Raw genomic sequence first — 26,516 nt, forward strand, 5'->3', positions numbered from 1 at the left:
AGACCCATCTCCAAAGTCCCGATTCGTGTTGGGCTCACAGTTCTTCATGCTGTGATCATTGCCAACTTCTCAGACACACGGGTAGATCTCTGCTGCAGACTGAGACCTAGAATTACCTCTCACCATATACTGCGTTCTCCCATGTAGTATGGTGGTGGATACAGCCAAGCAGGAAGCTATTGGAAGCCAAAGTGCTGTGGTTGATTAGTGGCTGCTCTGAGGGCCTCTGTTCAGCAGAGATCTATCCTGGATAGGAAGGACATCTTTCTTGAACTTGGACCTGAGCTGGTCTGAGTAGGTCCGATATTTAACATGCCTAGACTGTAGCTCACTACTCCTCGTGCCTTACCTCCGTTAACGTTCTTGAACTTCTCTCTGCTGAGGAGAATTCCATTGCCTATTACTCAGCTTTCCCGGTTACTCTGCCTTCTAAGGACAACTTTGTCTTGGTTAGCTGTATCTGGGCTTCCTCATATAGAGTGAGAGCAATGAGCAGAAGCTGAACTTGGTGGACCAGGGGCTGGAGACGGTCACAGTTGCTTGTGAATGTGTGTTAAAGAATGGCTGTACTTATATCTGAAAGTCTCAGTCCTTGTGTGTGAGAAGAACAAAGCGAAGCCAAGGGAAGGAGGAGGAAGAGAAGCCTTTAAAGAGCAGGGTGGGGTGGGGGTGGAGAGCAGAGGACAGGACTAGAAGGAGCACTGGCCATCAACAGGTAGAGATGCATGAAGGACTTTAAAGATACCTTCCTGTGCATCAAGAATTTAGACTCTGCTGCATGGAAGCCTGGTTGTATGTGGTTTCTCCAGTGCGCCCAGTCTGGAAGGCAGAGGCTGACAGGGAGTGGCAGGTTTTGGAAATGCTCTGCCTGAGGTCACAGTGATGACCTGCTGGAGTCAGCTTGTGTCTCTGACACCTTGAAGAACCACAGGTCACTTTCCTGAATCTGAAGTGCAGAAATACGGCTGAGGGTAGAATGTCTGCCTAGTGTTTATGACGAGACTGGTTCCATCCCCGGTCTGTCATAAACTGTGCTTGGTGGTGCACACTTCTTATCCTAGTCCTGAGGTAGTTGGAGGGAGGAAGATCAGAAGTCCAGGGTTATTCTTGGCAACATAAGGAATGAGATGCCAGCCTGAGCTACACAAGCCTGGCTCAAATATGAAACAAAATCCAACAGAAATGGCATTTTCAGACTTAGTTGCTTCTTTACTTTATATCCTATCTTCAAAAGCAGTTTGATGTGGTTTGGATTTCGTTGGAGGAGTGTGCTCATTCATTCAGAGTGTGTGCTTCCCATCAATAGAAAAGACATTTGCTTTCAGGAAGAAAAGCTTGTGTTTCTAGGTCACATTTTAGTCACAAAAATATTCTTGGGGAAGGATACTTTAATTTTTTTTTCTCCAAAAGTAATTGCTCTTTTGTACTGGTTTGATGAGGTGGGGTGTTTTTAGGCAAGAGAAGGAGCAGGAACTGTTTGGCTTAGATAAAGAGTGCTTTCTTCTGGCAGCCAGCCTCCTGGGGTCCAATCGATTTGTGCATGCTGCCTGTCCAACATTCATGTTCCATGATGATTCTTCTCCGAGAGGCTAAAGACCCAGAATCTGGATGCTACTGAGATTTGCAGGTCTGTGCCTTGAACCCTTTGTATTAGTTTGGGGATAGCAGGAAATTCTTCTGCAGAAGAGTGGCCTTTATGGAGTTTTATCAAGGCTTGGTGCCACTGGGTCACAGGCAAGGGCAGAAAGAACATGTACTCTGAGCCTCCTGGTGTGCTGCTGGTGGAGGGCCACACTGCATAGTATTATTAACCTGCTTGCCAAAGCCTTAAGGTGCCATGGACATTGTCTGTAGTATGTGTGTGTGTGTTTATATATATGTGTATATGTATATATATGTGTGTGCGTGTATATGTATATACACGCACACATTACATATATGTGAAGAATGTGTGTGTGTGTGTGTGTGTGCGTGTGTGTGTGTGTGTATTTTTGCCGTGCCAGTGATTGGACCCAGGGCTTTGTATACGAGAGGTAAATAGTCTGCCACTTTGCAAGACACTCAGGCCTGTGTTCATACTGTTTGATCACCTTGTCTACTCGTGTGAAGACAGGAAGTACCAGCTCCTTTCTTACATTTGCAACAATATCCAGAGCAGATAGTTATTTCCGACCTAGGTTTAAAAGATATTGACAAACAGTCTTCTTCCCTCTCCACAGGCCACACTTCCCTTGTTCAGGCTGGCCTGCCTGTCTATTGGCCAGAGAAGAGAAGCCCAAGATGCTTCTAATAGTACTGGTCCCAATTCCTTAGCTGTGGGCAACTCCTGCATGAAAGCATCAAGATGCTCTGATCTTCTGTTTGTGGTGCATATGATATCTGTGTGCCTTGTTGTTCGAGAACCACTGGGCCATCTGCTGCTGCTGTGTAGAGCTGGGTGATGACTAAGAGGTCAAATTTTCTCTCCCTAAGTAGGGAAGAAAGGCCGGATGTGTGAGAAGGTACATGGCGAGTCCCTTCAGTTAGCTTCTCTTGCTCTACCTCAAACCCAAGCCCCGGGTTTAGGATGTTATATAATACCCACTTAGGGAGAAAGTTAACTACACAGGAGATGAATACCTTGCTTAGACTCACACAGGTGGGGTTGGGAGGTGGTGGCTCACACCTTTAATCCCAGTGCTAGGCAGAGTCAGGTGGATCTCTGTGAGTTTGAGGCCAGCCTGGTCTACAGAATGAGTTCTAGTACAGCCAGAGCTACACAGAGAATTCTTGTCTCAAAAAGCAAAAACAAAAAAACAAAACAAAACAATCAGTGAGCTACATTTCGTGTTCACTGTGTATATTAGCTAGGCTTGCCTCAAGTCATACTAGCCGTGTTCGCCCTCTGCAGCCATGTGAGCTAATAGTTTCTCTAAACGACAGTTCGCCTCTAGCATCTCTAGATTAGAGAGATGTGTCTTACCTGGCTACCCAGGTGATGGGGTCAGTTTTCCAGATGACTGGTTTACAAACATGGGTCAGTACCAGGCAGTCTGAGTGTCTGTCCATCAGGTTGGAACCCCAAGGCTCCTCTCTGCAGCCTAGTTGGGATGGCTGTATCTTAGACATTCACTGGGCAGTTTCCATGGCTTGTCTGTGACTGTGCCCTACCCCCTTTCCAGGGTTCTTGAATTCCACCGCTGTCTTTGAGGGGAATGGTGGTGTGGTGGGAAGGGCAGGACATAATCACCCCAAGTGCCCTTTCCCTCCCCTGCCTAACACAGCTGCAGTTTCTTATTTATCTAGTTGTGATCACATATTAATGACAGAGGAGCCTGCCAGGAAAAAAAGACCAAGAAACCAGCATATTTAGGGAGAACAGGATACTGTGTACTTAAGATGTGTTCTTCTTTGGTGGTTTGTTTAAAAAAAATGTGTTGACAGTCTAAGGAAGTTGGTCCCAAAGAGCCACAACTCACGGGTTTGAAATCTCAGATACCTCAGAGACCAGGCAGGTAACTTGGGTGGAAGATAAAGATCAAAATGGATGGAATGTTCTTTGTTTTCACAGGAATGTTGTGCTTGCCTTCTTTTGGGGAGGGTGCTGGACTTGAGACACTCTTGGTCTTTTTCTAGTCGATAGAGAAATAGTTCTCTTTAAGAGGAGATCAGTGCATGCATCCATGATAGATGGCCATCGACATGGGGCCTTGGTGTTGGGCAGATAACTGGTGTTTACTTTGACTATCTAGAAATGGCTTCTACCAAGCTCCATACAGTTGTGGTCCTTGAGACTCCACATCACCACATCTTTCTATTTTTAAGGAGAAACCACCCTATAAAATTATAAAATCTTTGGTTTCATAATGAAAAAAAGAAGTAATTACAGATTGGTAAGAAGTGACAAAGTGATAACATTTTGGATAACTATAGCAGAGTGTCTAGTACGGGAAGTTGACATTGCTACAATGTATACACATTGTTATGTAGACTTTGTTATAGACCTCTGTCCAATGGGGTTTATTTGTGATTGTGTGTATGTGTGTTGTCTCATGCAGTTTTATTGTGTATACCATTTGTATAATAACTACAATTAAACTATTTGGGAACCAGACATAGTAGCATGTGCCTGTAATGCCCAGCACATGGATGTTAGAAGCTTGGGGATAAAAAGTTCAAATGTAGCTTGGACTGCATAGGGGGTGCTAAACTAGCTTGGTGGAACTATGTTAGGTTCTACTAGGAAAGTGTACACACACACACTCAGTGCGCACATGTACACGTTTGACTTTTAAGTTGTTTGTGCAAATAAGCTGAAAACCCTTGCGGGCCACAGAACATGCTGCAGGCCTGATGAGTCTCTAATTTTCAACCTCTATTCTAGTCTGTCTGTTTTTTTCTTTTTTAGTCAGATAAAATTCAGTCTCCATAAAATTCACTATTTAACCATTTTCAAGTAAGCAGTTCAGCATCTTCTAACATATTTTTCAAGCGTGCAATCATTTGCCACATTTTTCAGCACCCCCTAATGAAGCCCCTTGTCCATCAGCATTCACCTCCAGTCCCCTCCTCCCCATCCTCTTGCATCCAGTAATCTACTTTGTGTCTCTGTGGGCTGGTCTACTCTAAACAGTTTATGTAAATGGAATCATATAATATATGCTCTTTTGTTTCTGACTGGATGTTTTCATCTTACCAAGGAAGAGATTTGCGGCCAGAGAGGGAAAAATGACATTTCTACGATTGCACGGTGGAGGAAAGACTCTTGGTTCTCACCCCTTTGTGCTGATCCCTCTGCCTCTCCCCATTCAGTGTTCAGTATGATGATCCTGCCATGACCTCTTTTGGGAGGTTTGAGCAAACGTGCTTAGCAATAGGGCACTGCTGTTAGTCGTGTTGAGGTTCTTCAAGGAGTCACTGTGGATTTGGGGATTGTAAAGTAGAGAGCAGTGTGTGGTTCAGGTCACCTACCGTGTGCCAGTCTCAGAGCCCACAGGGATCTGCTAAGTTGGGTACTGACCATTAAGAGACACCCAGTTAGGAAAACAGACATATGAATGATGACTTTTGGGTGTTGACACAATAGTGTAGTGGGGAAGGACACTGGTTGAGGTTGGAAGGAAGCAGTGGACAATGAGCTGGCAGAATGGGAGTCCATAGCCACACTCTGTAAGTTCATTGATGGTGATTGAGGGTAACGTGGGCTATGAAGGTGTGGCTCCAGGTGTGAGTTTGGGCCAGGTCAGCTACTGCAGTGGATATCTGAAGTTCTCAAATGGTGTACGGCTGACTGGGGGCCATTTGGTAATTGAGTCTCGATGGGAACTCCAATCTGAGCAGTTAGGGTATACCGTAGAGGTATACATTGAAGTCAGCATCTAAGTAGTGACAGAATTGAAGAATCACAGGTAGAGGCTTTAGGGGACTCATCCCAGAAACTATAATGAGTCATGCCGTGGAGCATCTTCAGAGAGCCCTCAGCCTTCTTCCACCCACCTGCTCAGTAATGTGCCTCTCATTGGACACACGTTATGTGCCAGGAACTGTCGTGGTCCTGAGGTTATAGAAATGAACATGTCAGACAAGATCCCTGCTCCTTTGAAGTAGATAAATATGATAGTGGACCATGGCAGGTTCTGCTAGGAAAGGGGCTTTTGCTGGTGAAAGAGAGGTCTCAGAATCAGAAGTGGCCTTGGTCAAGAGGTACTGTTTCCTCTGTGCTCTCAATGCTGAGAATGCCTCATCCTTGGCAAGAGAGAGGGAAAGAGCTTTTGGTATTTGATTATTTTATGCACTAGAAATAGTATATGCAAATAGCATTGCTGTGTATTGAGGGGGTAGCCTCTGGCCATTTATAGAGTATGCTTGGCTTTGCTAAGATATTCTCAAGTGCCCCAGATCAAACAAAAATCTGCATCTGTGAAAGCCTGGTCCTACACACACTGCCCCAGGATGTGGAGCAGAGAGGGGACCATCAGTTTGGGGAAAACAAATGCATATTTAAGTAGAAGAAACAGCATAAAGTCCCTCTGAATCATTTAAAGTAGGCGTGCTTTTATACTTTTCTAAAGGGAAGCTAAAATTATTTTTTTGCTAGTTTCCAGCTAATTCTGTTGTTATTTTATGAGTGTTGTGTCATTCAGAGAACTTGGAAACATTCATTCTTCCTCCTACCAAATTTGTGGGAGAGCTTAAAAAAGCTCCTGAAAACCTACTTTCTCTGCTTATGGGTATAGGAGGAAGAGGATGTGCTGGCATTGGGACCAGGGCGAAGAGAGCCACACTAGTGTGGAGCCTGTGAAAGCTTCACTGGAGTCCAGTCCCTTAGGATGTCGGCACTGGTGATAGCCTCTGTGATCCCAGGACATCCCTTTCAATGTTAAAAAGGGGTTAGTTTTTTAAGTTATAAAGTCATCTTCAATAGAATAGTTCAGTGTGATATGAAAACAGGGAGGGTGAAGTCCTCAGATTTCAAGTTGGCCAGCCTCAATGCTGATTGCAGATTTTCTCTGTATTTGTTGCTGGTAGGAGAGAAATGTCTGCCATGAGCTGGGGAAGCAACTCGGGCTTGTATTAAGAACAAAGAGAGAACAGCCAAGTCTGGCTGGGTGGCGTGAAGTTTTGGGGTCTCTTGACAGAAACCAGAGTTTTGAGGTACTGCATTGGGATATGTGACTTGCAGTCAAACTTGAAGACAATAAACAGCACCAATAAGAAGGCAAAGCGGGGTGGTATGCATCCTTGTTCATCTAAGGCTTGGGGAAAATGCTTTGTAAAAATAGATGTAATCTGTGCTGTGACGGACAAGTATATAGGCTTCTGTCAGCCGGAATGGGTTGACCGGTGGGCTGACGTTCGCTAGCAATGAGGATGTCTAAAATGGCTTCACAGCAGCTGGTACTGTGGTCTTGGCAGAGAGTAGAAGAGAAGAGGTACAGATGAAGGAGGTGAGGCTCCAAGGTGTCTGGCAGGGCCTGAAACAAAACCTGTCGTGTCTTTTGAAGCACTGGACTAGAGAAGTGTCTTGTTTTAGGCCAGGGTATGTTAGAACTTCAGGGAAATGAGTGAGTTGTTTAAATTGAGGGCTACCAGAAGGGGAGGGGGTCCTTTTGCTTTCCACAAACTCCCCACTACTCCACACCCTTCTAAACTTGATTTTGGACTCCTGTGGAGGATACTTAAGTTGAAGTGGGGTTCCGGGAGTGTCTCCGTGTTTTGTTGGAGGATAGTGAGGCTTGTTGCTTGGCCTCTTGTTCAAGAAGGCTGACCTTGGCTAGCTGTGGATTTCTTGGGATTCTGGGAGTGTCTCCTTGTTTTGTTGGAGGATACTGAGGCTCCTTGCTTGGCCTTTTGTTCAAGAGGGTTGACCTTGACTCTCTGTGAATTTCTCTGACTTTGCCTTTCTGAAGGTCGCCTGCTAGCACCTGGTGACGTCAGGAAGAGATCTCTCCAGGCTGGTCCATTCAGGGAAGCAGCTTGCTCCAATCTGTCATCTTGGTGGCACATACATTTACTTTGCCATTTTTGGCTTGGGATGGCTGAAGCCATTATATGACCGCAGAGTGGAAATCTGCACCGAGAAGTGCTCAGCTGGCTTGGCAGCCTTCCACACGCCACACTTGTCTGCAGTGCTTGTCCTTTGATGGGCAGGAGGACCAGGTCAGAATGCTTATGTCCTGGATCTGTTCCTCGAAGGCCGTTTGATGGCTGGGGAGTGCAGATCCCTTGGCTTGCTGGAAGGGGTAGTTGCATGGGTATGTAGAGATGCAGGTGGACTGCTGGGGCAAGGCAGCCCGAGTTCCATCTGGGAACACGCAGACTGGGGGTATGCCGCTAAAAGGAGGGAGCCCTGCATCACACTCAGTTGCCATTTTCGCTGCCAGCAGGCATTCTGTCATCTACTTAATGGAGTTAAGCAATGGGTGTCGTGATGGAATAGAAATTAGATGGACATACTGAGAATGAGTAAATCTCCAAGCAGAAGTCTTGGTGCTTTCCTGGAGGATGCTGAATTAATGACCTTGAAGAGACTGTTTTGGAGTTTCTACACTCCTGGTAAAGTACACCCATCTCCAGCTGCCTGCCAGAACCGCCCATGGGAGTGTTTTATGTTGCCAAACCAAAAATAAGATTATTTTTATTACAGTCTTTTTAGTTTTCCAGGTGATTTTCATTTTCAGCCAGATATAGAAACCTGCCAAACCTTTGCGGTTCTAGTGAAATTCTGTCCACCATTCAGGGGGACTGTGCCTGCCTGGTGTCCTCATACTGCTCTTAACCACATCTCTTCCCACCCCAACCTAAACCCTCACCTCACATTTGGCCTTTCGCCTAACTCTTTAAACCCCTTTCCACGCCTGTCCCCCACTGTGTGTGTGTGCGTGTGTGTGTGTGTGTGCATGTGTGTGTGTGTGTGTGCACAAGTGTGTCAACATTGGCTGTCCTTTTTAATCATTCTCCCCTCCCCCCTTAGTTTCTGATACGGAATCTCTCACTGACCCTGGAGCTCACCAATTCAGATAACCTTCTTGGCCAATGAGTCCCAGGGATCTTCCTGTCCCCCTGACCCTTCCTCCAGTGCTGGGATTATAGAAGCTTGCTGCCAGCCTGGTTTTTTTACATGTGGGTTCCGGGAATCTGAACTCAGGTCATCAGAGCAGTACAGCAGACTCTTTGCTGATGGAGCCCATCTCCCCAGCCCCAAGGCTGGTGTTTGAACTGCTCTTGGGGTCTCAACCCAAGTTGCTACTCATCTCTTTCTGACAAATGAGAAAGCTCCACTTGGAGATTTGGATGGACAGGTATTCTGTGATTTTTTTTTTTTTTTTTTTTTTTTTGCTTATGAACATTCCTTCTTAAGGCCAGTAATTTCTGGTTATTTGAGGCCTCGGGTAGGGGATAGGTTTCTCAATCCTAAAATTGATGTGAAGAAAAATGCTAATTTTGTCTTCTCCCCAAAAATCCAAGGTTTCTGCCACAGTGTTTCTGTAGCTTCCAGACTCTGAGAAATCAAATTGTCCCTTAGGAAGTCAGCGGCAGGGCTGAGTCGGTGGTACTCTAGATGTGGACATTTGTGAGATGCACAGTTGAGAGGACACATGTGGCACTATGCATCAAGTCCTTAAAATGTTGAGTTACATTGTGTAAGACAAAGGTTGAGTTTTTTTCTTTGTGTGTGTTGTTGTTGTTGTTTAAAATCTACAAGGTATTAAGACTGGACAAAGCTAAAAGAGATGGCTCTTCCAATTGTCCCATGGGCTGGGATCTGCACCGTTCTTTTTCTGCCCCTCTCCCACCCAGGGTTTGAGATTTGCTCAGTCCTCTGTTCCTGCTAGGAAGAAGTCTCTGCTTCTGCCACGCTATGTGTTTCTGGATCACCTGAACGTGCCCGTTTAGAGTGTCCAGTCCTGCCTTTTCCTCAGAACAACTTAAGGGCTGTGCTGACTTTGTATCTCTCTCTAGCACCTCATGCTGTGCGGTATGTAATAGAGCTCAGTGAGCAAATCAGTAAATTCTCTGAGAGAATGATATGAATAACTCACTATCTTAAGCTGAGTGTGTTGCAGTGCTGATGTCTTTGTACGTAAGTGTGCATATAGTCTCCTTTCTTGTGGATCTGCTGGAGCTAAATCCCAAGGTCCTGCATCCCCAGCCCTTGGGTTTCTCCCTTTAAAATTGTCTTTTATATTTATGAGTGTTTGCCTGCATGTGTATATGTGCACCACGTGCATACAGTGCTCCTCGAGTCTAGAGGAGGGCCTGTGATCCCCTAGAACTAGAATTTCATATGGTCATAAGTCATGTGGGTGCTGGGAATTGATCCAGTTTCTCTACAAAAGCAGAGACAAATGAGGGTGGTGGGGACTGGAAGCGGCAGTTTGCTGTGCAGAGAAAGCACAGACTACTAGGGTTGGTATTCAGAGCAGGCAAGTCTGCTTGTGAAGGGTGGCTACTGTTTGCTACCCGATCATCACTGTCTGACAGGAGTGTTGGCTGTGTTTACAGATCTTCTGATCTGTTTGGCTTTCGAAGAGAAGCCAAAAAATGTGAGGTTCACCAGAGTCATCGTCATCATCATCATCACTCATTACTATTGTGAGCATGCGCGTGTGCCTGAGTGCGCACACATGGAGCCACCTTGCAGGCCTTAGATGTCTGAGCTTTTATACGACTTCCCTGAGTTTTAACTTGAGGCTCACAGAGTTCCAGCACATACGAAGCAGGTGCAGTGTTGTGCCTCTGCAGGTTAAACGACCCTTTGCTTTCAGTTTGCGACCCTGTTGCAGATGATCATCCTTGTGTCTGAGATCCTGTCACTATTGTGGGAGCCATTTCCATGTGTGAACTGAAGATTATTGCTCTATTATGGGAAATGGAACCAAGCCAGGGATTTAGACCGGATGAGAAACGTGCGGGCTTTGGGTCTCAGCGGGATGCCTGGCAGTTGGGTTGAGGGGAGCCTCCTGGGGTCAGGCCGTGTGTTTGTAGTTTACTCATGGTATTTTATGTGTTGTTTCAGGAACTGATATCCACTGGAAGAACCTGCAACCCTCTCTCTGCCCAGAGTTCCAGGACCAATGTGTCTTCCCACCGCCTTAAACCACTGGTGAGTTAAGTGTTTTCCTGTTTTCCTTCTGTTGCAGTGAAGACATATTGACCTTGCACTGTGATCTCCAGATAACGATGTGCGTCTCTTGTTAGTTACTTTTCTGTTGCTGTGATAAAACACCATGACCACAGCGCCTTCTAGAAGGGGTGCATAATAAGGGTACATCATGGCACACATGGTAGCAGGAATAGCTGAGAACGCTTATCTCCAACCATAGGTAGCAGGAAACAGGGAGTGAACTGGAAATGGCTTGTGGCTTTGAAACTTCAAAGCCTGCCCACAATGACATGCTTCCTGTAGCAAGGGCACACTTCTTAAACCTGTTCACACAACGCCACCAACTGGGCACACTGCTTAAACCTGTTCACACGATGTCACCAACTGGGGATCAAGTATTCAAATATTGGAGCCTAGGAGGGATAGACTCATTTAAACCACCACAGCTGAGTTTAGGCATGTCTAGGTTCTGCCACTTTTACGGTGGGATCTAGAATAATTGTGTGGTTTCTGGGGTTCCAAACAGCAAAATAGATCCTGTCTTGTTTACCCTGCAGGGTTGCTTGCTTTGAAGACTGGATGTTTGTGAAAACATTTCAGAGAGAGTGAGGCGTTGGGCAGAGACAGCGTACTGCCATGGGTTCCGAGATACATTGCAGCTCTTCTCTCACACACGATTTGCTACTTTAAGTAGCTTTTCCAGGCTTGTCAGATCTTGAAAGAAATAGCTGCTATGCCCAGATCACTGCAGCCCAGGGCCTTTCCTGTGATGCTCGTGTCTGCCTTCACCTGCTAGAGGACACTAAAGCCTGTCGCATCTGAGTTCATTAGTACATTAAACTGAAATAACAGACATTACCCTCACATGTGTACAGGCTGGTAATGTGGGTCTGAAATACTTGTTTTCTAAGACCTCTAGGGTAGTTCTTTAAGATATTTGCATTTTTTTCTTTCTAAATTTGTTACTACCGCTCTGGTTCTGTTTTATATTTGCTATATATTTTCTTTCTGGTTTTAGTTTTTTGAGACAGGGTTTCTCTGTAATATCTCCATCTGTCCAGGAACTCTTCTGTAGACCAGGCTGGTCTCGAACTCACAGAGATCTACCTGCATCTGCGTTCCCAGTGCTGGGATTAAAGCCACCCTGTCTGGCTATATTTAAAGTTCTTTCCTTTTTTTAGTTGAAAATATTTCTTTCATACAATATATTCTGAATATAGTTTTCCCTCCTTCAACTTCTTCCAGGTCCTCCTGAACCACCCAAATCCATACTCCTCCCCGATTAGAAAACAATCAGGCATCTAAAAAATAAGAAAATAAGATGAAACAATAAAAAATCCAAACCAGAATACGAACAAACAAAAAAAGAGCCAAAGAAAAGGTACAAGACAGACATACAGATACAGAGACAAACACATTCACACACACAGAAATCCTAGAAAGGCTCAAAGGAAACTATAATATATAAATAAGAGACCTATAAGGTTAAAAAAAAAGCTCAGATAAAGCATTATGAGACAAAAACTTTCCAAAAATACCATTGAGTTCACTTTGTATTGGCCATCTACTGCTGGCCTGGGCCCTGCCCTTGAGTGAAGCAATTAATTTTTCTTTTGCATAGCTTTTTCTTTCCTTCCTTCCTTCCTTCCTTCCTTCCTTCCTTCCTTCCTTCCTTCCTTCCTTCCTTCCTTCCTTCCTTCCTTTTTAAAGTAAATGGTTTGTATTTCACAATTACTTTCATGTTTATTTGTGATCAAATTATTTTATGCTCCAAATGTTCTTTGGGAGAAACTTGTTCATCACAGCAGGCAAATGTCTTGCCTCCATAGCAGCTGTAAGAATTAAAACCACACCCTTAGCAACCTTGTGTTCACTGCTCAGATAGGGATGGTCGCACGGGTGATAGCTAGTTCAAGTTGACAGTGTCCTATAATCTCCTGAGGATAAGGACCACAGGGAAGCTGTGTGATCCTGGCCAGTTTGTAGAGAAAATCTAAGCTGTTTAATGTTGCTGCCTGGTCAGCATCCATCAGATGGATCTAGTACTCTTGTGATCCAGTGAGATAAATCCTAATGACGTAACCACCGGGTGAGCTTGCTGGGTGCTACAGTTAGAAGTTGGGACAATCCAGCCTAGGGTTAGGGGCGGGATTTTTTTAGATTGCTCTCAGGGTCCCACCTTGAATTTTGTCAGGTAGAAGAGTTTATAGTGGAGTCTTCAGGGAAGCAGATGGCTGTTCTGTTTAGTCAGCTGATGTGTGTGTATGCTTCTTCTGTGTCACAGCATTGTCTGGGGCACTGGTGATTTGCTGTTCACAAGGTAGACTGTGTGTCTTCTCTCTGGAGTTTAGACTAGAGTAAGGATAGCAGATAAGAACAGGAACTTTAAGAGGGCTAAGATCTTTGTTTATATCACTTGCTGCTGTGTCTCTACTCCTTAGAACCCTAGATCCTGATGGGTATTTACTATGTATGTGGTTATGAATAGAGCAAGCAGATAAGCCAAGTAGAAAATGTAATTTCAGGTAATCATAAATGCTATGAAAAAAATAAGAGCAGGAGAGAGAACTGGGGAAAGAAAACGAGGGAAGGTAGGAAAGGGAAAGAGAGTGACTGATTTTCTATAGCGACCTGAATGGAGTAGGAATATGGGGGTGGGGTGGGTGGGATGGGATATTCGCAGAGGGAACAACAAGGGAAAGGCAAAGCCTTTGGTGTAGGCTGTGCTTGGCATGGTGGTGGGGCAGGAGGGACTCCAGTTTAGCTGAACTTGGGCTGCAGGTGGTTTAGGGAGGGAGTGGTGTGAAATGGGATGATTGTGTAGGTGAGAACCAGATTGTATAGGCCATGATAGAGTTGGGGTTTTCCTGAAGAAGTCTGAGTGTAATTGTTGTAAGGAGAGGGGCCCCTTTTGTTCTGTCCCGCCCAGCTAGCTTGCACCTGAAATAACCACACAGAAATTGTATTCATTTAAACACTGCCTGCCCTATTATCTCCAGCCCCTTATTGGCTAACTCTCACATATTAGTTTAATCCATTTCCATTAATGTGTATTGCCACTTGACTGTGGCTTACCAGCATGAGTCTAACCAGCATCTGTCTCAGGCAGGAAAACCATGGCGTCTGCCTGTCTCTGCTTTCTTCCTCCCAGAATTCTGTTCTGTCTTCCCCGCCTACCTCAGTTCTGCCCTATCAACTAGGCCAATACATTTTCTTTAATAACCAATGAAAGCAACACAAATACAGAAGGACCTCCTACACCATGAAATAGTTGATGTGATCTTGTACTTTAAAGTCATTCTTTTGGATCTTGAATGATAATAGTAATGAAGGCAAGAGGACTCCTAGGGTTACTTTTGGGAGATCAGGCAAGGGGGAGGTGTGATCTCAAGTGGTCAGGTTCAGATTGTGCTTAGAAGATAGAGTCTGCAGTTCAGAGAGATTTTTGGTAATGATGCCACCGTTTATTGAGATGGGGAGCAAAGAAGGACCCTAAAAATTTGGTTTCGAGGCTGGCTGTGTAGCTCTGTTGACAGAGTGCTCAGCTGACATGCGCAAAACTCTGGGTTTGATTCTCAGCACCACATAAACTTAATCCCAGCACTCAGGAGCTAGAGGCAAAAGGATATAAATTCAAGGTCAGTCTGAGCTGCATGGTGGATTTGAGGCCAATCTGGACTATATGATCCTCAGAAAAAAAATTATTAATTTTGAGATGCCCATCAGCATTCTCGTAGAGATAGAAAGTTCTCTGAGGTTGGAAATAGTATCTGTGAGGGTCATCAAATCTAGATAGTATCTAAAGCTAAGACTGGATGAGGCCATTTAGGGAGAGAAAGATGTTAGGATTTTGACAGAGAAAGGAAAGACAAAGGGTGGATTTTCTGGATAAAAATCTAAGAAGTAAATCAAGGGCTGGTAGGATAGCTCGGAGTATGAAGGCACTTGGTGCCAAGCTTGATAGCCGGAGATCAGTTCTCAGGACCCACATGGTAGAAGGAGAGAACCAGCTCTCCTCAGGTTGTTCTCTGTCTTCTTACACTGTGAGATGTGCACACACATATGCATGCACACACATATGCACATTACTAAGTAAATGTAATGAAAAATGTTAAAAGAAGTAAACGAAGGATACACGCAAGAGAATATGGTATGATTTCACTGTTCATAACTAGGAACTGTGCAAATCAGATGAAAGCCTTAACAAAGCCTCACCTTAGTTAAAAAGTTAAAACACCGTGATTTCTCCAAATCAAGAAAATTCATTTTAGATTTGCACAATATAAAATCTGGTCTGCTGAGAGAATTTATAAGTTGCATTTGTGCCCTTGGCACATGCCTGCCTTTGGCTGACAAGCAGAAAGACCAAGGTCCCTTGCCAACAACCTGTAAACTACATTGTTGTGTATGTGGGCTGGAGCTCTGACAAGCTGGATTTGTGGCTGACTTCAATTCACTGCTCATACACTTAAGATTTCTTTCATCCCATAATTACGTTATAATGTTAAGCTGAAGGCCCACTGAGTACAAACTGTGTCTGAAAGGCAGTTAGTTGTCAGAGAGAGATGTGACAAAATTCCATGAAGAGGGGCTGGAGAGGTGGCTCAGCAGTTAAGAAAACATACTGTTCTTGCAGAGGATCAGAGTTCGGTTCCCAGAACTTACATTAGGAGGTTCAAAACTGCTCATAAGTCCAGTGCCAGGGGGATTTGATACCTCTGACCTTTTAATACGCCCACACATGCGCACATATCCACACACAGACACACATCTGTGTAGGTGGATTTTTCCATCCCACCTGCTAGCTATATGAAGACTTCTCATTAATTATGAAAGCTTGGCCGATAGATTAGGCTTGTTACTAACTAGCTCTTAAATTAGTCCGTTTGTATCAGTCTACTTTTTGTCTCCTGGCTTTAGTACCTTTACTCTGTACTGCCCACGCTGCTCCCTCTGAGTCCTGGTGTCTCCTTAAGACTCTGCCTTTCTTCCTCCCAGCATTTTCTCTGCCCCCAAAATCTTGCCTAGCTATTGGTCATTTAGCTTTTTATTAAACCAATCACAGTGAAATACCTTCACACAGTATAAAGGAATATTCCACAACACACCTGCACACATGATTAAAAATAAATCATCTAAAAAATTACATGAAGAAGGGTAAAAGACAGCATGCTTTATAGGACCCACAGTAACATTTAGGGCATCCTCAAAACACCAAACAATGTTCTAACATAAAAAGCATGTTCTTTTCATTGCTTCAAGCAGAGCCAAAGAAGTATCTCTTTTGATTTTAATTATTTAAAAGAGTTTAATTTCATTTATCTCTTGGTCTGTAACTGTTGTTGCTCAATTTATCTTAATTTAAATCATTGCCTGTTCACTGTACCCCGTGCCTTTTTTGGGGGGAGGGTCTTCAAGTTCATTTCTGATAAGAACAAAGGTTCATAACTTGAGTTTCAAAGTTTTGCATGCGTGGGGATAGGTCAGTCAGGCCAGTGTCTTCCCTCCTTCTTTTCTGATTTCTGAAAAGATAGAAGGGTATTTCTAGAGAACATTTTATTTTACTGCTTTAGGCAAATAAGCACCTTAGGTGGGTTTAGTCACCATGATCTCACAGATAAGGCCGTCTCAGTTGAACTTTGCCACAACCTTTAGAATGAAATCTTTAAATAAATTTTAAAATAGATTCGCTTATTTTATTTTATACGTGTAAACGTTTTTCCTGCACGTCTGTGCACCATGTGGCTGCATAGGTCAGAAGAGGGCATGGGATTCCTGGAGCTGGAGTTACAGATGGTAATGAGGTACTATGTGGGTGCTGGGAACTGAACCTAAGACCTCCGCAAGGGCAGCAAGTGTGGAGTGAAATCTTCCTGCCACTGTAAAATAGAATTTGAGATCTGGAATCCATTGTAGTTGATGGTTTCTAATCCCAGAATTCAGGTAAATTAAGACACAACCCAAACTCCTTCTTTGTATTATAAGTCTGTCCAGGCTGGAAGGGTGATTTGAAGGTGGTTAAGAGCACTTGATGGAGGTGGGTCTTGCATTTATCTGTTGCTTTCATTGGTTAATTAATAAAGAAAACTGCTTGGCCTTGATAGGACAGAAAATTAGATAGGCGGAGTAAACAGAACAGAATGCTGGGAGAAAGAAGCCGAGTCAGTGAGTCGCCATGATTCTCCCACTCCAGACAGACGCAGGTTAAGATCTTTCCTGGTAAGCCAGCTCATGGTGCTACACAGAATATTAAAAATGGGTTAGATCAATATGTAAGAACTAGCCAATAAGAGGCTGGAACTAATGGGCCAGGCAGTGATTAAAAGAATACAATTCCGGTGTAATTATTTCAGGGCATAAGCTAGCCATGCGGGCAGCCGGGTGCCGGGGACGCAGCCCCGCCGCTCATATTACAACAAGCACTTGCTGCATGACCGTCAGAACCTCAGTTCAGATCCCAGAACCCACATAACAAGTTGGCTGTGTGTCACTTATACATGTAACTACACTGTTGAGATCACAGACAGGAGGGTCACTGGGGCTTGATGGCCACCACATTAGCTGAAAAGACACAAGTTTCAGATTCAGGGAGAGATCCCATCTCAAAAGGTGGAGAGTGATAGAGGATGATACTTGACAGTGTCCTCTGACCTTCATGTAACCATATGTGCACACGTGTGTGCTTAACACTCCCACAATCTCCACGGTCACAGGAAAGTGTTCAGAATTTAGTTTGCATGAGTTGGATGCAAAGACATAAAAGCTGTGTGAGAGGGGAGGTAGACTTTGGTGTCTGGAACCGATGGTACCGATCCCCCTCCTGCCGTTGGCAGCGTGTGCTGTTTCTGCAGCTTCATTGTCTAGAAGTGTTTCTTAGGGCTGCAACTTTATTCTGTTACCAGAGATTTGTAAGTCTATTTTTCTGGCCAAAACTCAGTTTGTGCAGCATTGATGTTCTTAGATATTGATGTTTTCCCAAGAGATTTACACATTTGATTTTACACTTTTTAAACAAGCGGGAAATTATGTCACGTTTGCTGGCCATGTGTAGAAACAAGATATTTTCTCCTGTCTTCCATCTCGTGACTATTGCAAGTACAGATAAGAGAAACTATTTCTTGACTTTCTTTTTCTTTCCTGGTTTGGGAACATAAACATTAGGTTGTACTTGAAGTTGTCATTAGAACAAGGAGATTAACATTGTGTTCAGTGATTACTGCCCATCATAGTACAGAATCATCCTGATTGTTCTGGGGACTGATAAAGCATCGTCTGATGCTGACGGCACAGTAGTGCCCTCATCCTATGGTCCCCTTGTCAACAGAGATGACTCACTCAGTGTTCCCCTCAAACACAGTTGTCTCTGCTCTGCTCATCAGAGCTTGTCTAAATAAAAAGTAGTTTCTGCAGAGGTATGATTAAAAAATAAAAGCACTTTTTGTGCTTGTTGATTAACCTAATCCAACTTCCACTGCCGTAATTGATTGGGTGTTGTTGGTTCTTGGACCTTTGGGGGAGCAGTCAAGAACCCCTTTAAGGTGTATATGTATGTATATGATATGCATATAGAACCCTTGAACATTTCCAGGAGGTGACAACTCCAGCTGAGTTATGCTTAGTCACACACAGTTCTAAATGTGGCCAGTTCTGGAAGGCTCTGAATGGAAGGCACCCACTCTAAGATTGCTTTTCTGATTAGATGAAGCTGTGCTGAAGGCGGCCTAGTTTCAGTGCAATTTGTAGCTTCCAGAGCTATTCCAATATGGACTCGAAGCCGGAAATGCTCTCTTATGTAAGTTGCTGTTGCAGAGACACCTTCTACATTTTTATTTTCTGCCTGCCAAATTTTTCACCCCAGGTTCATTTATTCCCTCTTCAGCCCCTTCTTTGGCCAAGAAAAAGAAAGCTTTTTCAAAAAATGCATATATTTTACAGTACATGGAGAGACAGTCAACAAAAGCTATGGTGTAGATACTGTGTTGTTTCCTGAGGTTGTCATCTTTACAACATGTTGTTCTCTGTGGCATTTGCAAGCTAAATGGCCACATGTAGCAGCGTCTTAAAAGGTTTTGAAATGGAGGACAGAATGTTGCCAGTCAGAAGTTTTTAAATTTTTAATTTAAGTTATTTTGGCTTTTAGTTGATTTGGAAAAACAAGAGCATCTATCAGTACGGAGCTGAATCTTGCATGAGCATCAGTGTTTGCTGCTGTCTTTGTATTTCCTTGCTTGGCCTTTGTAACCTCAAACTTAATGTTTTATCTCAAATCCTGCTGTCAAAAATCAAAGGATCTTTAGGGTCAATGAAACATTTTGTTTTCTCTGCTTTTAAAATTGGGAAAGTCAGTTTAAAACAACAGGAGCAAATCAGTTGGAATAGTTAGACAAATTGTATGCTTTTTTTCCTTCAAGGAGATCTAACTAACAGGAAAAGGAAAAGAAAGCAATAATGTAATACTTTTTAGTATTCTCTACAAATATGAAGCCATTATATTTGTCTTGAGACGTAATGAACTCTGTATAATTTGATTTGCTCATATAGTTACCATGTTGGAAACATTTGTACAAATTTTCTAATTACATTGTTTGCTGTTAAGTATTCTTAGCATTCTCTTTTATATAATAAACTGCTGAACTTGAAACAGCTGACCACGTCCTAAGGCATTTTTCTCTTTTTATAAGATACAGACAAACTTAAGACCGAACAATAGAAGTGATCATCTTTTTAAAGATGTAGTTTTGTTTCTATTTAAAATGTCTTTGTGTTTATGGGACATGTGAAGAGTGACATGTGCTAATCAGGATCCAGATGACTGGCTTCTCTGTTACTTTGGATATTTATGTCTCTTTGCAGTGGGAACATTAAAAATCTCGGTGCTTTGAAATATTCAGTTAATTGTTGTCAACTGTGGTTATTCTGCTGTTAGAGAACGTTAAAACTTACCCTTTTATCCAACTGTGTTCTTGCTGCTACCAACATTTTAATTTCCCTGTCTGTCTGTCTGTCTGTCTGTCTGTCATCCATCTGTGTATTGCATGAACATGTATGCTGTGCAAACACCATACCTCTGATCTAAGTCCCAGTCCCTGCTCACATTTTAACAAGACGCAGGGTTGTCTGGCATTTGGTTACCTTTTACTTCCACAATGTTTCGTAGATAACATAAAAAGAAGTTCACAACCATAAGAAAAGATAGCAGACCTAGCCTAAAACTTGAATGACCATGTAGACAATCCAAACCATTCTCATTTTATGAGTTGTCCTGGTTAAGAGTTTTTGTTTCTCCTGTCTTTCCCCTCCAAAATGGGCTTCACAACCCTCTGAACACTAACTAGTAGCCAGGATGTAAGCAACATTTCAGACCTTACCATGGTTAGCTCCTTGTTTGGGGTTTGGAGCTTGCCAGACTCTTGGTATGCTGGGCAGGACCTGGAGAAACTGGAACCTTCACTTTGGCCAGGTGGAAACCCTGATTTCCACCTGCCCTTAGACCACTAGCCCTCCCTTGCACGTGCTCTACTTCCGATAGAAAAATAGGACTCTTGGAGTTCAAAATGCCTGTTTGTTCATGCGGAGCACACTTAGGGGTGGGGGTAAGTGTTGGAAAGCCCGAGGCTCTAGTTGTCTGACAGCCTATGCAGGTTTACAAGAGCAGAGTCTTGGGGAAGACCCCTAATTCCTCATGTGTTCTGCATGGCTACCTGTGGTACTCACGAGGAAGAACCAAGCAGTGAGTTTCTATCTCTCAACTCATGATGCAGACCTTTAATAGCTCCCCAGGGAGGAAATTCTGTGGCAGAATTTAGAAAGTCTGGTGCGGGAGTGAGCTTTTAGCTCTCTGGAATTATGGCTAGATCTACAAAGCTACATGCTCACCCCAGTCGTTCATGGTTCTTATAAGATTTGGATCACCTAGTTCTTGAATGTTGGATGATTCTTTTATTTCTTTATGACAGGTTCAAAGTCAGTTCTCTACTGCCTCTTGACTATCATAAGACAAAAGGGATGGTCAGAACAAAAAAATGGTAAAGATGTTTTAGCAGAGCAAATTTAAATGTAATAGAACATGTTCAACACAGGATAGTGAATGTGTTGTGTAGTGGGCCCGTGTTACCAGTCATGGGCTGAGTACTAAAAATACTGGAAAATGTACACATGTACACCCATACTATTCACACACACACACACACACACACACACACACACACACACACACACAGTATGGCTTGGGCCATAGCTCAGTTAATAAAGTGCATACCTTATGTGCATGGGAATGTGAGTTCTATAGAAAAATTGAGCTGTTGCCAACTAGAAGCCTCACCTCTACTGACTAACATTCGCGGTACTCTGCACGAGCTTGGAGGAGAAAGGTAATTACCAATATCACCAGTGACAAATCCTGTGACCTTCGACAGTGGCTGTCTTGCAAGATATACTGAGGGGATAGTGGCACAAATATTATGGCAGTAGCCAACTATGTTTTGATTGGAGTTAAGGTTCACTTCATGAAATGGAACCCACACTTGTTAGTGTTACAGTGGCCAGGAACAAGTCTAGATAGGTCATGGGAAGCCTGTTACTGTTATTACTAGGGGAAACCTACTATTATTATTAGAGTATATGTAGTATGAAGACTATTATGCTAAAAGAACACAGCAATAAAATGACTCCTACTGACACACTGATAAACCCATAGATCTGTGCCTTGCTCAGCCCACATGGGAGACGCTTCTTCTTGAAGCTGATGGGAATTTACACAGAGATTCACAACTGGACAGTGTGTAGAGAGTGAAAGTTTTTGGAGCCCTCAGTCCTAAATGGGATGTCTTTATCAGGGATGTATGTGGAAGGGAGGTGGGAAGATTGTGAGAGCCAGAGGTAATGGAGAAATGCTACCTTCCAGACACAACAGAACCAATGCACATATGAACTCATAAGGACTGGTAGCCCTTACAGGGCCTGCACAGGTTCAGGACGGATGGGATCCCATACTGAGAGGAGGAAGGAGACACAGGGTCCCACTCTTAACCAAGAGGCTATCTAAAATTGATAGCCACTGCCAAAGGAAAAATCCATTTTTGCCAGTGGAGTCTTATTAGGTATATCAGCCACACTTTAGGACGTGCCCCATGCCCAGGAATAGTTGCTTAACGCAAAATGAACTCAGTAGTATTTTTGTGGATTGCTTTTTAAAATTTAATTATCTTTGTTTCGATATTTTTTGCTTTGTTGGACTTTTGTTTGTCTTGATTTTCTTTTTTGTGGAATTTTTTGGTGTGTTTGTATTTCTTGGTTTTTGTTTTTGTTGTTTTCCTTTTTTTTTGAAAGATAGAGAAAAAACATAAAGTTGGGTGGGTCGGGAGGTGAAGGGTCTGGGAAAAACTAGGGGAGGGTAAAACATGATAAAAAGACTGCATATTTTACCTCCCCAAACCTGTATAACAATGCTGGCTCTGATGGCATGTGCTTGTGACCCTTGGAAAACAGAGACAGGTGGCTCACTGGGCCTAATGGCCAGCCAGTCTAGTCTACTTGTCAAGTTCTGGAGTGAGAACCTGGCTCAAAAAACAAGGCAGACAACCGAGGTTGTCTGATCTCCACATGCATACACTTTACACAAAACTCATAGAATATCACATATAAAATGTATCATGGTGCGTATGTTTTGTACTAAATATATTGTGTTAATTTTAGAAAATCATTTGCAAAGTAATAGACACTGAAATGACTCAATCCTGCTTGGGTTAATTAAGTGGAGCAAATGAGAAGCCAGAAATCAAGGCTTGCAAAGGCCCTGCCACTAGCCGGGCGGTGGTGGCGCACGCCTTTAATCCCAGCACTTGGGAGGCAGAGGCAGGCGGATCTCTGTGAGTTCGAGACCAGCCTGGTCTACAAGAGCTAGTGCCAGGACAGGCTCCAAAACCACAGAGAAACCCTGTCTCGAAAAACCAAAAACAAAACAAAACAAAAAAAAGGCCCTGCCACTGTGTTTTAGAAAGGATCTGCCTGGCAGAATTCTAGGCTACATTCTTGGTTCACTACCCACTGATACTGTGTGTCAACTTTATAGATGGATTCTTAACATCAAAGTGTTGGTTTCTTATTTATTGAAACAACATTTACAGATCAGCAAGAAGTATTTGCATCACACTTAAGTGTGCTGGTCTTAGAGCCTAGTTACATGTTTGAGAAACAGCATTTGTTGACTAAAGTTTCTGTATTTATTTGTTTGGTTTTGTCTGTACTTTTTGAGTCTTTTGTATGCTAGGCTGATCGCCAGCCTACTATGTAGCCACAGATGCCCTTCAACTCCTGATCCTCCACCTAGGCAAGAACCACCAAGTCTGGTATTCCTGTTTTAGAATAGCTACCCCTCCTTTTTTTCAGTAGTTGTAAACAGAGACACCGTGGCTTTGTCTGGGTGGGCAGAGCAAGAATATTGCTGTGAAAGTTTTGATGATCAGTCATTCCCGAGAATGGAGGAGCGGGGGCTGTCTTCTGAGTGTGAAAGTGGGTAGGTGGGATGTGGTTGTGGCTTTAGGAAGAAGGAAACTATTTGGAACAGCTGACACGGTTAGGCACCAGGAGCTGCATAAGAGTGAAAGCAGGCCTTCTGCAAGCCCCCAAGGAAGCCGCCACCTTAGCAGGTGTGGGGTGAGTGTTCAGGAAGTCAACTGAGACTTGGGAATTTGGAAAGTCCGTGTGTGGGGGCAGGGACTGGGAATTTGCTGTGCTGTTGGTGTAAGTAGATCTGGTGTGGAGCTATTTCTGACCCCGAGAGGTGGCTGTCTAGGGAGGTGAACAGCAGGAGAGGTGAGGCTGATGAGGAAATGATGAGCTACAGATCTCTCCAGCATGGCACGTAGGCCCTTTCTCTCTCCGGTCCCTGCTCATCAAGTCATGCCATGCTGGCCATTCTCTTTTTTTTTTTTTTTTTTTTAATTTTCGAGACAGGGTTTCTCCGTAGCTTTTGGTTCCTGTCCTGGAACTAGCTCTTGTAGACCAGGCTGGCCCCAAACTCCCAGAGATCCGCCTGCCTCTGCCTCCCGAGTGCTGGGATTAAAGGTGTGCACCACCACTGCCCGGCCATGCTGGCCATTCTTGAGTTCTTTTGGTCATGCTGTTCCTTTTTTGCCTTTCTTTAGCTTGATGCTCTCCCACATAAGCTATTCTCTGCCCCCTTTTCTTATTTTCCTTTGGCCTGCTTAATTCCTACTCCAAGTCTTGACTTAGGCTTTATTCCTAGGAAATTGTTGACAATTGTTTCTTTCTCTGTTCCCTGCTTGCAACCTTTCACCTTGTGCACACATATGTGCATTATCCAGGCTTGCTTCGGCCTCTAATTTGTGGGTTGGAAGGTTCCTTGAGTGTAAGAATGTCCCTGTGCCTACCAGAGCCTGGCACATGGTGTTTGACATGTGCTTGCTAGGTGGATGTGTGCTTCACTGAAGTTTGGTAGTAAACTGAATGTTAGAGCTACAAGGAAGCTATGAGAATAGAATCTACTCAGTCATTCTGTCAATTATGTGCGCTCGTGTGCATCTCTGTGTGAGAATGTGTGCATGAGCTCAAGTATCCCTGGAGGGTAGAAGAGGCTGTGAATTACCTAGAGCTGGACCTGGATGCTGGGAATCAAAATGACATCCTCTACAAGAGCAATGTGACCTCTCAACCTCTGAGCCGTCTTTCCAGCCCCATGGCTCATTCATTTTATAGTTTGCAAAGACCTACATCTCCTAGCTTGTTAAGCTTCACCTCCGCTTGTTCCCAATGCACCATGCCGTGGTGGTTGCAGATTGGTGTGTGACGATGGTACCTTTCTGCCTCTGCTTAGTGCCTGGCCACAGCGACTGCTGAGTGTGTTATGGAGTCTGAGTTTTCTCCTGGGGAGGGAAATGGTGTCCTGACAATGCTAAGAGCTTTTCCTCTGCCGTGTGCCAGGTTTACAACAGCCTTACCTCACTGTTTCCCCCTCCTTTTCCGGGTTTGTCCTGGTTTATCTTTGGACGGGGTAAGTGTCAGCAACCGTTGCTAAGTAAATAGAGGAATTGCTCATTCAGGGTTCGTGGTGTCAGACACTCAGTGCCTGTGCTTTCACCTGTCCTGGATGTTCTCACTGCCACTTCAAAATGCCCCGACCTAACGTGTGCCGAACAACAGCAGCACTGTATGTTTCACCCGACAGCCCATAGGATCAGGGAAGCCCTAAGCCATTAGGTAGCAGGATGTTTTTTGTTAGTGAAAATGTGAATCTGTTTGTTTCCAGACCCACCCTTGGAAATGGGATGTGAGGTGGGGTGTCTAGAAATGCCTGCTTGTGTATTTTTAACTCAAAGCTTATTATGAAGCTTCTGGACAAAGTGACTTTACCATGTCCATCTAGAGTGAATCTTCAGCCTGACTCAGGACAGGGCATGTCTCCTTCATTTACTGCCTGGCCACAGAGGATGCAGTTTTGTGTGGTTGATTCCAAGTCACCATGGCTCACGTGAGCCCCTCACCACCTTTGATCCCAAGTGCTGAGGATCACTGTTGGGGGTGACATGACCTTGAACCTTTGGGCTCCTTTGGTAACTAAGCAAATAGTAGATGGCTAAAACTGCCTATTCTTTTAGGGAAAGTACTCCAGAGACCAGAGATTTTCGGCCTTTGGCTTCTTTTGCTTTTTTGTTTTGTTCTGGTTTGTTGAGATAGGGTCTCAGACTGTAACCCAGGCTGGCTGGGACTCCAGTCCTCCGGCCTCAGCTTCACGAGTGCTGGGATTGTGGCCATGAGCCACCGAGCCTGGCCACCTTTCACTTACAGAGCTCTGCAGTCTCCCCCGCACCCCCAGGCACTTCGGTATGCATTTCCTTTTTGCCTCTTTTCTTTTTTTTCAAGTAAGAACTACACAATGTACAACGACCTTTTAGCTCACAGGATTTAGAAATCCCGTGTCTTGGAAGAAGTCCAGTGTCTTTGGTCTTAAGGATTTCTGAAGCCACTTTGGACCTTGTTGGCTTCCAGCCACATGGGAGAGTCTGATCCTCCCTGGGCTGGTCTTGAGTTCCAGGCATTGAACTGGAAGTGCATCAGCCGAGGATTTGGGCTGCGTCAAGAAGGATTTTGATTTGCTATATTCTGTGCTTGGCATCTGCTTATTTCCTCTGGGGACACCCCTTCCTTGGAAAAAATAACTCCAAAGATGCCTGTCTGACGGGCTAAGAAGTTCAGCCAGGCATTTCCATTCAGGGATCGTAACTTGTCAGTCACAGGTCACTGTGTGAGCAATGTGTCACCAAACTTAAAGAGCTTCTGACGTTCCCTTCCCTCTCCTGCCCACGGGTGCCCCTATACTGGCTAGTGTCAAGAATGACTATCTGAAATCTTGAGACAGATCAGCTAGCATTGGTTCTAAAAGGGCTCAACCTCACAGGAACTTCCTGGGTTGTGGCCTGAAGGACCTGGCAGCTGTTCTTGGGCCCCAGGCTCTAGTCCTCTTCTAGAGTGTGTTAATTTTTCCATTTGGTAATAGGGAACTGTGGTTATGGATGGGGCAGTTGGTGAGGGGTTATGGTGGAGGGCAAGACTATCCTGAGAATCGTGTGCTGACGTGACTGTCTCTGAGGGCCATGGTAAGGATCTCGGTGTATCTGAGACAGTGCCATTCCCTCCGGTAATCCAGTCGTCCATGAAAGTGCATCCCCTCCCAGATTCTTCTGCTACAGGTAGACTTTACATTTGTTCATCTTTAATTTTTAGTGTTTTAAGTTGTACCATTTTACAATCTAATAGTAACAGGGTAGTTAAGACCCTCATTTGATCATCTCTAGACACATGTTATTTATTAAAATGTATAGGACAGGGCCAAATTCAGGTGCCCACAGTAAAATGGTGACATTTAGAGGATGGTGGCTTAGTTATCTGTGCGTAAGTTTGCTGGATGGCAGAT

The 26,516-nt window shown here is 44.1% G+C and overlaps 1 protein-coding gene across 41 annotated transcripts in view; it reads left to right on the forward strand.

Moving 5' to 3' along the window:
- The window catches only part of Sorbs1 (sorbin and SH3 domain containing 1), a 225,707-nt gene that overhangs the window by 50,234 nt on the left and 148,957 nt on the right, over window positions 1-26,516 (forward strand). For all 41 annotated transcript variants that reach the window (XM_057780030.1, XM_057780033.1, XM_057780040.1 and 38 more), the window contains one exon: window positions 10,499-10,585. The gene's annotated coding sequence lies outside the window, so the exon portion shown is untranslated. The remainder of the gene's footprint in view (window positions 1-10,498; window positions 10,586-26,516) is intronic.

Source organism: Chionomys nivalis, chromosome 8 (genome assembly GCF_950005125.1).
Source record: "Chionomys nivalis chromosome 8, mChiNiv1.1, whole genome shotgun sequence".
Classification (NCBI taxonomy): domain Eukaryota; kingdom Metazoa; phylum Chordata; class Mammalia; order Rodentia; family Cricetidae; genus Chionomys; species Chionomys nivalis.